Source organism: Mustela putorius, unplaced genomic scaffold (assembly GCF_011764305.1).
Source record: "Mustela putorius furo isolate JIRA1106 unplaced genomic scaffold, ASM1176430v1.1 tig00000129_pilon_pilon_pilon, whole genome shotgun sequence".
NCBI lineage: Eukaryota > Metazoa > Chordata > Mammalia > Carnivora > Mustelidae > Mustela > Mustela putorius.
This window is the reverse complement of record NW_025421290.1, coordinates 28,472,010-28,484,577: the sequence shown is the minus strand read 5'-3', so window position 1 is coordinate 28,484,577 and position 12,568 is coordinate 28,472,010. Positions and strand designations below refer to the sequence as shown.

The window sequence follows — 12,568 nt, the reverse complement described above, 5'->3', positions numbered from 1 at the left end:
GCTGTATTGAATTTGGTCCAGGGAGCAAGGGAATCTTCAAAAGCAGACCAATTCATAGCCTCGAGGACTTTTAAACTGAAGACATTTGATTAACCACAAAACAATGAAAATGGAGATAGTGGACTAATCTTTCTTTCTTTCTTTTTTTTTAAAGATTTTATTTATTTATTTGACAGAGAGGAATTACAAGTACACTGAGAGGCAGGCAGAGAGAGAGAGAAGGAAGCAGGCTCCCTGCTGAGCAGAGAGCCCGATTCGGGACTCGATTCTAGGACCCTGAGATCATGACCTGAGCCGAAGGCAGCAGCTTAACCCACTGAGCCACTCAGACGCCCTGGACTGATCTTTCAATAAAAAATATCAGTGATCAAACTGAAAATCATACAGAAAATTTGCAGAACCATGGGATCCCCCAGTGAGGCTAGACTCTGTCTGAGATGATCATTTTGCAGGAGCTAATTTTATTTATTTATTTTTTTTTCTACAACAAAACTTTTAAAAACGGGTTCCATAGCTTAATTAATCCAGGCTCTGACAAGGAGTTCTTAAAAGTAGAAAATAAAAGTGGATTGCCAAGAAAAATTATCATTTAACTATGAGCTATGGTTTGGACCACTAAGGAGAGAAATAGCAAAATTAGAACAGAGAATGTCCAGAATGAATGTCAGTTTTAGGGCTCCTTTTAATTTATGTCACAGACACAGAGGAACAAGAATGGTATTTTTGTTATGTTTTGATCTTCTCCTGGCCAGATCCTTTTCTCAGGCTTGGCTGCTTAGGTAAAATGCATCAATGAAATCTGGGCATTAGATGATATTCCTTTATAGACCCTTCTCAGGTCTCTTAAGAAACTATTTCTGTTCTCAGAGGTTAAATCTTGAACAAGGAAATGAACTCTAGAACATTGGTATTTAGATTCCACCATATGTTGAGCACTTTATTAAGAATAAGGTAAAATCATTTGTGAGAAAAGTTAATTAAATACAAGATTTTTTTCCCTCAAATATATTTTAATTCATTGAAGACAGAATAAAAATACCACATGAAAAAATTAGAATTAGAATTTGTTGGTAAGTAAGAAATGCTGATTTAAACAATATTAGTGTATTGGAGAAACACTGTTTAGAACCATTATTACTCTATATTCTTTAATAAATGACCCAATACAAGATGGCACCTAATTACATGAAAAAAAAAGTATGCCATGTCTTAACACAAGTGCTGCTTTATTTATGTTGAAATTTTGTCAACTATCTGAAAACCCTATTTTATACAGGAATAGATAGGATATAATGCAAAGTAATGTTAATGAAACCTCTGTAACTTCTGTGTGTGTCTCCAGAAGGATAGGGCTACTGAATAGGCAGTATTATATGTTTAATGTGCTCTGAACTAGAAGTCAGAAAACTTTGGTTTGAGTTCTGATTTTCTTGTTAACCAGTTAAAAGCCGATAGGCAAATTTAGTCACTGACACAGTTCTGGACCTTGTGGGGTGGCGGGGGAGGGAAATTGGACTATGTCATCTCAAAAATATATTTTTTTCCCCATATCCTCTGATCTATGTTCCCTATGCAATCTACTCTTTAACAAACCCTGAGGAGTACTTGCCAGGTTTATGCTACATGCCCTTCTTGGTGTGGGGAAAACAGCTATGAATCTGTCCAACAGCACCCTTGTTTTCATAGATAGAAAAAAAAATGAGATTCTATGAGGAAGTGGTATGTATCATGAAGAAAAGAAAGTGTGGTGCTTAGCAAAAGAATGTCTGTGGCATTACTTTAAATGAACTAATCAGGAAAGACCATCCAAGGGGTCATCTTGGCAGTCATAGATGAATAACAGGAAAGATCTGGAGAGAAAGAATTCCCAGCAGAGAATCAGCAAGTGCAAAAACTAGGGGGACTCTGCTGTCACAGTCAGAAGAACATATGGTTCTTGATCTTGGGGTTGTAAGTTCGAACGTTGGGGATAGATCCCACTTTAAAAAAAAAAAAAAGAAAGAAAGAAAGAAAGAGAAAGAACTGAGAATTAAATAGAAAGGGGAAGACACCATAGTGAGCTTGGAACCCAATGGACTAGAGGGGATGACATGGAAGGGCAGATCTTGGTCTGCCCCATAAATCAGCATTCAGTGTGTGGAATTTAATCTTTGATGCTTGATAATGGCTTGTAGGGCTTCATAATTTTAAAAGATAACCCTGGCTGCTGGGTGAAAAAAATCATTGGGAGGACATGTTAGACTGGGCTGCCAAAACAGAATACTGTAATCTAGATGGCTTAAACAACAACAAAAATGTGTTTTTTTTTACCAGTCTGCTTTCAGAGTGATGGCCAGGTTGGCTTACTGTGAGAGGTCTCTTTCTGATTTGTAGATGACCCTCTTCTTCCTGCCTCCTCAGATAAGAGAAAGACAACTCTCTAATGTCTTACAAGGCCACTGATTCTATTCATGGTCTCCACCACCTGACCTAGTTACCCACTAAAATTTCCACCTCCTGACATCATACTGGGAGTTAGAATATCAATGTATAAATATGGTGTAGAAGGGGAACAAACATTCATCTATGAGAGAGAGGAAGGGGGAAGACAATTAGACCAGTCAGTAGTATTAGTACTACTAATAGTAGTATTAGGATAAAAGTGAGAGCTGATCAGGGAGGTAGTGAGGTGAATGGATCAGTTCACTGAGTTGCAAACGACCCAATCAATGTTTGCAATGAGTTGACAAGAATTGCAATGATGATTTGACTTAGGGGTGAAGAAGAAAGGGAGGATAGGCTCCCAGCTTCTAGGCTTGAACAATTAAATAAAATGGGGCCACTGAACTTAATGGGGAAGAGTACAGGAGAAACAGGGCAAGAGTGCATTTAGAGGGTGGTTCTAGAGTTCTGTTCTAAACTGATTGATTTAGATTTGTTTTTAGACACCCCAGTGTAGATGGGTAAGTCAGGAATTAAGGAATTTTGAGCTGTTGTTAGGGGTTTGGGAATAACAGCTTGTTATGAAGCTTAGAAAAAAGAAAATGATAATAATTAATCTCTGGTAATAGATTTTCCATAAAGACAAGACTAATATGATAGTATAAAGGAAACTTAGTTGGATCTGGATGTTTCCAAAAGAAGCCAGCATACCTATGCTAGGGTTTTCTCTCAGGGAAAATCTGGTGCTAAGATTTTCATAGTCAGAAACTTAATATGTCTACACATGAGAACAAATTCCTTTCATAGGGAAACACAAACCAATTCTTCATGAAATTGAAATACAAAGCCAAATCATAATTTATTAATTAGTATACAGATCAGATAAATCTTAAGTGAAAATATCCATTATTTTCACAGTAGGAATTTCTACAGATGAAACCAAATTTTGCTTAGGACCCTTCTTATGCTAATGCTTTAAATGCTCTTGTTCTGATGCCAATCCTATTATAATTAGAATTTTCTACACTGAGAGGAACGCATTATTTATGTTAATAAAATTGTCTTGAAGTAATCCGTCTCTAGAAAGAGTTTACCAATAGCACCATAGATACTTTGGTGAAGGTTTTCTTTCTTGAACAACCTCTGAATTGTGCTTGAACGGATGTTATAGATAAATGCTTTTGCAAATCATGCTTGAAGGCTCCCTTTCCTGACCAATCTTTTTTTTTTTTTTTTCCTGATTGACAAGTTATTTTCTCTGAATATATTAACGTACTCAGTGAGATCTCTTTGGTATTCTTAACAATTCTGTTATTTCAGATGTATTTATTTATATCTCGATTGTGTGTCAATGTAATAATTGAGATCCCTAGTTGCAATGCTATATCCCCTTTGTGCAAGTCTCTGGAGGAAAACTATAGGTGCCCTATAACATCACAAACCACTCAAACATCTTTCAGTAGCACTTAGTTGGCTGAATTTATTGAAATTACAAAAGACTAATTTTTTTTCTTCACTATATGAATGGAAAAAAGTAAAGTATGGTTGTGATAAATTTGAGTTACCCATATATTCAGTTAACCATATTTTCCCCAACCCCAAGAGACCAGTGCAACAATACTTGTATGGTATTTTTACTTATTTGAGTATTCAGGAGACATTATTTAAAAGTTTATTTCTTCCAATCTGTGAACCCCGAATTATTTCAAAGTAATTAAAATTCATCTAACAATTTATAGATTACCTTTGAAACTCAAAGCGATCCTGCTCTGTGTGGCATTGCCCGGATTTAGAAATTCCTGTGTCCTAACATTTAATCTTGTGATACTGATAAGTGGGATATCTTGTTTGTTTGTTTGTTTGTTTTTCTTCTTTTTTTCCCCTCCGCCATGAGCCAGGTTTTTGCTAGATATTTTGTAAGGAATATCTCATTTAATCAGCATACAAATCTATAAAGTAGGTCTCCCTTCTGCCACAGAATCAGTTAAAGACTATATGATGGAGTATTCTGCCTAAGTCCTCAGAACTATGAAGAGAGATGGTGCAGGTTTTGCACAAAGGGAGGCTTAGTTCAAAGTTCATAGCCACTTAGCCATAGTGATTATGAAAACTTTACTGAAGTATAATTAACATAGTGTTACATTAGTTTCAACTGTACAATATAATGGCTCAACAATTCTTTACACCACTCAGTTCTCATCACAGTAAATACATTCTTAATCTGCTTTACTGAGTTCATCTATCCCCACCCATTTCCCCCTGGCAATTATAGATTTGTTATCTGTAGTTAAGAGTCTATTGCTTTGTCTTTTCTCATTCCTTTTTCTGTTCCTTTTTTATTTTAAGCTTTATTTGTTTATTTCAGAGAGAGAGAGCATGAAGAGGGGAGGGGAAGAGAGAGAGAATCTCAAGCAGACAGCGCTGAGTACAGAGCTGGTTGCAGAGCTTGAATGCATGATGCAGGAGATCATGAGCAGAAAACAAAAGTCGGAAGAGGGCTTGGTTCAACTGAGCCACCCCGGACACCCCTCTTTGTTTTGTTTCTTAAAGTCCACATATGAGTGAAATCATAGGTGTTTGTCTTTCTTTGTCTGACTTATTTCACTTGACATTATGCCTTGTAGGTCCATTCATGTTGTTGCATATGGCAAGATCTCATTCTTTTTTACAGCTGAATAATCAATCAATCAATCAATCACATCTCTATATCCATTCATCTATGGGTAGATTTTGGGTTGCTTCAGTATCTTGGCTAATAAACATAATACTATAGTAAACACTGGGGTGCATATATCTTTTCAAATAAGCATTTTTATTTTCTTTGGGAAAATACCCTGTAGTAGAATGAGTGTATTAAATAGTAGTACTATTTTTAAATTTCTGAGGAAACTCCGTACTCTTCCACAGTGGCTGTACCAATTTGCATTCCAAACCAATAGTGCACAAGGATTCCTTTTTCTCCACATCCCTCCCCCAATATTTGCTATTTCTTATCTTTTAGATTTTAGCCATTCTGATTAAATGACATCTCATTGTAGTTTTGATTTGCATTTCCCTGATGATGAGTGATGTTGAGCATCTTTTCATGTGTCTGTCGGCCATCTGTATGTCTTTTTAAGAAAATGTCAATTTAGGTCCTTTTTTTTTTTATATTGAGTTGCCTTTTCTTTTTTATTCAAATCAAATACATTCTTCATATATTTTGGATATTGATCCCTCATCAAATATAACATTTTCAGGGGCACCTGGGTGGCTCAGTGGGTTAAGCCGCTGCCTTCAGCTTAGGTCATGATCTCAGGGTCCTGGGATGGAGTCCCGCATCAGGCTCTTGCTCAGCAGGGAGCCTGCTTCCTCCTCTCTCTCTCTGCCTGCCTGCCTCTCTGCCTACTTGTAATCTCTCTCTGTCAAATAAATAAATAAAATCTTTAAAAAAATAATAATAACATTTTCAAATATTTTCTCCCATTTATTAGGTTACCTTGTCATTTAGTTAGTGGTTTCCTTCACCATGCAGAAGCTTTTTATTTCGGTGTAGTCCCAATAGTTTAATTTTGCTTTGTTTCCATTGCCTGATAAGACATACCCAGAAAGATGTTTCTATGGCCAATGTCAAAGAAATTACTGCCAATCTAGGAGTTTTATGGTTTCAGGTCTCACATTTAGAACTATATTCCATTTTTAGTTTATTTCTATATATGATGTAAGAAAGTGGTTGAGTTTCATTCTTTTGCATGTAGCTTCCCACAATTATGGAAATTTTAATGCTCCAAGTGGTCTTCATTTTCATGAAACCTCCAAAACATGGTCATTTCTCCAAAGTTTGTTTTTTCTTTATTAGACAATTGTCCATTTTCATTTGTAACATTGACATTTTATACATTAAATAATATACTATGCATTTTATATAATGTACACAATAACATTACATATACACACGTGTGTGTGTGTGTGTACCTATAAAATCACATGAAGGAAGTGACATTGCTTTTAATAAAATGACTCAGAGCTAGCCAGTCAAGTTTGCAGATGAGGCCCTATAATCATTTCTGAAATCATTATCAGGTCTATACAATATTACTCAGTATAACTAGTAAAGTTTACAAGTGAAATGTATACTCTTTAGATATACCACTCGTGGGGGGGGGGGGCGCCTGGGTGGCTCAGGGGGTTAAATCCCCTGCCTTTGGCTCGGGTAATGATCTCAGGGTCCCGGGATCGAGCCCCATGTCGGGTTCTCTGCTCAGCGGGGAGCTTGCTTCCCCCTCTCTCTGCCTGCCTCTGATCTCTCTCTGTCAAATAAATAAAATCTTTTTTTTTTAAATAAAATCTTTAAAAAAAAAAAGATATACCACTCAGTAGCTGAGATCAGGATATGCTAATAAAGTCAAGAAAAAAACAGGCTTTGTGGATTACTTACTAATTTTGCCAGGAGTCCTGGAGTACTGAACTTCAACCTACCTTCATTTTATTTCTTTTTTTCAGAAAAACTACCCCAAGCATGAATCTTACAATAAGCATGATCTTCTCATGCATAGAATAGCAAAATATACAAAGGTTTTCATGTTTTTTGTTTTTCCCAGGAATCTATACAAGACATGGCATCTACTTTTTTGTTATATCATATATACTCATTGGTATTTCATTTACAAAGGAAAGCACTACATTAATTCTTATACAGTTTTCATTCAACCAGAATATGCTCTCAATATGATACATAATAATCTCAGAAGTCTGGATAATAAACTATTCCCCATTACCTTGTTTCTGATAAACTTTTACTTGTTTTGACCAACTCTACTGCTTCAGGGGTCTATTCTATTAAAGCCTCACAATGCCTTCTGGTCTTTTCTCTTTCCCTCCCCCCCCCTTCTTTCTTCCCTTCCTCCCTGCCTTCCTCCCTCCCTCTCTCTCTCCCTTTCTTTCTTCTTTCCCTCTTTTTTTTCTTTCTTTCTTTCTTCCTTCTTTGTAGTTCCTTCTGCCAAGTGATAAGAGGCAAACTTCATAGAACAAGACTTGAATTTTCCCCTGACACATCACCATGTTCTTTTGCAAAAGCTTTCTTCTCTGACTCGTGAAGTAATTTACTGCCATGAATACAGTTTTGTGCCCTTTGGTAAAGTCTGCCATCAAGAGTTTCTATCCCTCTTTTGTCAAGTCCTACTGTCCTATCTGAAAGTCCTCCTGACTTTTGCCCTCTTGGTGTATGACAGAGAAATTTCTGACTTTGTAATTAAAAGTTCTCATGGCAAATACAGTAACAAAATCCTTTCTGTGGCTGAGACAATGCTTTGTGTTCATTAAATTCTCTTTTCAACTACAGAGTGAGCTCTGGCTGCTATTTTGTGACATGATTCCACACTCACCTGATCTCTGACGATAAGACCAGTCATCAACACAATATGTGGTGCCTGTCCAGAAATTAGTCCTGGACAGAGCAACTTCAGGTAACTAACAAGTAAGTACTTTGAGGCACAAGGAAAATTAAGTTGTAATAAAGTTCTGAGTTCCATTATCAATTTCTATATTAAGTTATACTGCAGTGTTCTTATATATAAAATGGGGCTGGGACGCCTGGATGGCTCAGTTGGTTGAGTGGCTGCCTTTAGCTCAGGTCATGATCCCAGAGTTATGGGATGGAGTCCTGCATTGGACTACTTGCTTGGCAGGGAACCTGCTTCTCCCTCTGCCTCTGCCTGCCACTCCGCCTGCTTGTGCTCTCTCTCACTCTCTGACAAATAAATAAAACCTTTTAAAAAATAATAAAAAAAAATAAAAAATAAAAAAATAATAATAATAAAAAATAAAATAAAATGGGGCTGAACTAGATCTTGCAAAGGCCCTTTCCTCATTTCTATGAGTCCATTTTTGTTTATGTTTTTTGGTTTTAGATTATATTATTATTATTATTAATTATTTTATGTTCAATTAGCCAACATATAATCTAGACTAGGAACTCCTTGTGCCTGTTCCTGTAATACCTTGTGTGTAGCTCTATAGTATCTATGGCAACACAATATTCTAATTATCTGTTTACTTATGAAATGCCACTCTTAATCCATGAGTTCACTGAGACCAAGGCCTTTGGAGACTAGCACATTATTATTTTTGAGTAAATAATTAATCTCTTAATAATTATATACCCAAAAGTTTGGGCTCCTAAACATAATTTACAACAAAATTACAGACAATTCTGTTTTGACCAGAATTCTCTTTCTTCTCTGAAATATCTGAAATGTGCTACAAAACTACAAGACCTTTACCAAAAGCAGATGTTGTGAAGTTGAATGAAGCCATCACTCAACCATGTGGAATGTCCAAAACTGTCATTTTTTGGCAACCATGTGTCTGTTCTGATATCTCGATTCAGAGAAAAGAACTTTTTTTTTTTTTTGCAGGACTGTATTATAAATAGTTTATTTAAATCTCAAAATTACAAAGACTATTTAAACTTATATTTGGGGTGCAACATGAATAATTACTTGTTCTATTACTCTATTTTTAGCTCTTATCAGATTGGCAAATAGTGTGTATTAGATCATATTAAGCTTTATTTAATATTATGAAAACTATTTTATAAGTTTCATGTGAGTATCATATATTTTTGGATGGTAAAACGTGTAAAGTTTGGGGATATTATTATTAGTGTTTTTAAATCCTATCTGAAGCCATACTTCTAAAATCCAACTGGCGCCAAGGTAGACTCATTAAAAAGTGTAATATAGTTTTACTAGTCACTGCCTTTTGCTTAAACAGTTCTATTCTTGACTACCCTTTAGCCCTGATACTTTATGAAACTGATGCTTTATGATTATATTTGAGGAAATACCAGATTTGGGGAGAATACTCCCACTTTTACCTGAATATACACCAAAATAACTCTCTCTTTATGTGAATATTCTATTTCCAGGAAAGAGCTGACAAATAATCATCTAAGTATACAGAAGATTCTGCCAAAAGAAATTTAATTTCTAACTACTGGCATAGTTGACAAATCAAGTTAGAGGCAGCAGGAGTGCCCATCACTCCCTGAGATACCCTACAACCAAGGAAATCGAAATAGGTGTTAATGCTGAACAGCTTGGCAAATGACAGCACTGGAACACAGACCCAGGGGTGTACCTTCATGAAAAAAGAATGAAGTCAGAAAGCTTTGTGAGGCTGTGGGGAGACTTGGAGACATGCTAGACAAAGTATTAGGGAATTAAAATAAGTTATTGAGAACATGATTAATCATCAAATTGCTTCCTTTCACTTTTGCTGCAGGCTGCTGTTTTCTTCTACCTTTCTACCTTTTTTTCCCAGTCTTTCTTTTCTACTTCTTCTAATAGCATACCCATTTACATCACAGAAATCCTTGAATTCAGAATAATAAGATGATCATCTCAACTCTGTAATTCTAAACTCCTCAAAATTGATGTCCTCTTATTTTTTTTTTAAGATTTTATTTATTTGAGACAGTGAGACAGAGATAATGACAGAGGTAAGAAGAGAGAGCAGGAGTGTCAGGGAGGGGCAGAGGGAATGGGAGAGCAGGCTCCCTGCTGAGCAGAAAGCCCACCAGTGAGCTGATCCCTGGACAATGATCATAACCTGAGCCAAAGGCAGAGGCTTAATGAACTGAGCCATCCAGGTGCTCCCAACTGATATCCTCTTTTTATAAAATAATAAGTGGTGTTTATGATGAACATGTGAACAAACTACTATATGTGATGTACTTCTCTTTCAGCTAAAACTCATTTGTTTATATCTAAACAATTAAAACATAAATCTTATAAGGGAAAAAAACTTTCCTGAATCCATTTCCTGTCTTTCCATATCTAGTTCAACTGTAGCTGTTCACTGGCATTGATTAGAAAAATATAGAATGATGTTGAGTAACTCATGAATCTAGAATGCCATAGCACAAAATATTTTTGAACCCTAACATAAAATATTTTAATTTATTGCATTCTGTGTATAGTTTTGGCCAAATCCTAGAGTTTGAGATGTCTTTATAAAAGTACCCAAATTCTAAGCAACACAATTAAAACCTGATGTTTCTTACTGTCAAAAGAATGAATATATATATATATATTTTTTTTCTCCCAAATGTATATCCAGTTTTCTTTTTTTTTACAGTCTTTATTTGCCTTCACCATTATGGAGGAGATGAATTCCAAATTCTTTGTAGGACCTATAAGACCCTCTATATTTTGGCTTCAGGATACTTTTTTAATATCTCTTTTTTACTTTCTTCCTGTAACCAAACTATCCTTAGTAAAGAGAAGTGCAACCAACCTGAATTTTGACTAGATATGAAACACTAGGTATTAACATCCATATTCAGGCAGAACCAAGGAAGATCCCAAATACTACCATAATAGATAGAATTAATTTCTAGTTTAAATAAACCAGAATTTTACCAAAATTAATATAGCAATTTTATCAATTTTTTAAATATTTAAAATTTCACATTATCATACAATAACAATAATTTCTTAACACTTTCAGCTGCTGAATTATCCTGGTAGAAACTGGACTATACACTTTGCAATTCTTAATAGGTATTTGTTTTCCTCTGAGGTTGGAACAAGAATACTTTTTTTTTTTTTTTTTGTCTTCCCCACTGTGGGTTCTATGAATGGCTGTGGCTAAATCATTATTTCATCTTTCTGAAATGACTAACTGAGGTATAGATTTATCAGTCACTCATCTGCCAGACTGGAAAATATGATTCATGATGTTCAGGCCTTTTATTGATGTGATCCCCAAAATGAAGCTTTACAAATTGTGTGCCAAAATGCTTTTTAACATTTTTCCCATACATACCTAATATGATTGTCTCCATTCAGCATCTTGTTTTATTTCTCTTACTTTTTTTTTTTTAATGAATTCCACTGTTGCATACAAACGTTGAAGGAAAAATGGTCCTGATATATAGGCTCAGAAATAGTTGGTTTTAAGGTAACAAAATAATGCATTAATGTTCACCTGCCTCAGTATTTATACTATGTACGTTGACTGCAATATTTTTGTTAACAGATTGATAGCAGCACCATTAGAGAGAAATCAAGGAAAACCTACACTTTGGATCCCACCAGTCCTGGTTATTTAAAAGAAGCTGTTTTATCGGGGCGCCTGATGGCTCAGTGGGTTGAGCCTCTGCCTTCAGCTCAGGTCATGATCTCAGGGTTCTGGGATCGAGTCCCGCATTAGGCTCTCTGCTCTGCAGGGAGCCTGCTTCCTCCTTCCTCTCTCTCTGCTTGCCTCTCTGCCTACTTGTGATCTCTCTCTGTCAAATAAATAAAATCTTTAAAAAAAAAAAAAAGAAGCTGTTTTATCTTCAGTTAACCATTAGTACTGAACAATATCAAGAGTGGGAAGTAGATTTACAATGTATATTTTAATTCTTTCTTTTGTTCAAGAATCCTCTTCAAAAACAAATGAACAAAAAAATATATTCTTCCTTCTTTAAAAAAAAAAAAAAGCTTATATTAGAACAAATGTGAATGAATCCTTCCTGAATGTCACAGTTCTTATTTGACTATGGCAGGAGAGGATTTTTTGAGAGTACCCACCCATCTTTTTACTCATGGTCATATATATGTACGTATGTATGTATACATACATATGTGTACATATATGTATATGTACATGTATATATATTTTTAAAAGGAATATATATATTATATATATATTAAAAGAAGGAAGAATATTTTTTGTTTGCTTGTTTTTTGCTTATATATATATAATCATGTTGTAAAAATTCAACAGAAAGATATGCACATATCTTTATATGCTAGTGATCAGTAAATCATTCATAGCCAATAACAGTGCCATGACACTTTTTGTATTGATTTTCTATTATTTAAATACTCCTTGCATCTGATTCATTCTCTTGTTAGTTCTGGCAAATCCAATAAGCAGCTATCTCTCAGCAAGGAAGTAAAGTAGAAAGAGAGTTGAATTCATCATTTACCTTAGTCAATTCGGACTGCCGTAACAAATGACAGATGTGGTGGATTAACCACAGAAATTTATTTTTCACAGTTCTGGATATTTAAAGTCTAAGCTCAAGGTGCCTGCTGGTTCAGTTCCTAATGAGAACCCTCTCCTGCTTTGCAGATAGCTGTCTTCTCATTTTATTCTCACATGGCAGAGACTGAAA

At 35.4% G+C, this 12,568-nt stretch overlaps 1 long non-coding RNA gene across 3 annotated transcripts in view; it reads left to right on the top strand.

Moving 5' to 3' along the window:
* The window catches only part of LOC123390523, a 131,628-nt gene extending 120,021 nt beyond the window's left edge, over window positions 1-11,607 (top strand). For all 3 annotated transcript variants that reach the window (XR_006605082.1, XR_006605080.1, XR_006605081.1), the window contains 2 exons: window positions 7,742-7,876; window positions 11,443-11,607. This is a non-coding gene — a long non-coding RNA (uncharacterized LOC123390523). The remainder of the gene's footprint in view (window positions 1-7,741; window positions 7,877-11,442) is intronic.
* Window positions 11,608-12,568: the final 961 nt, after the last annotated feature.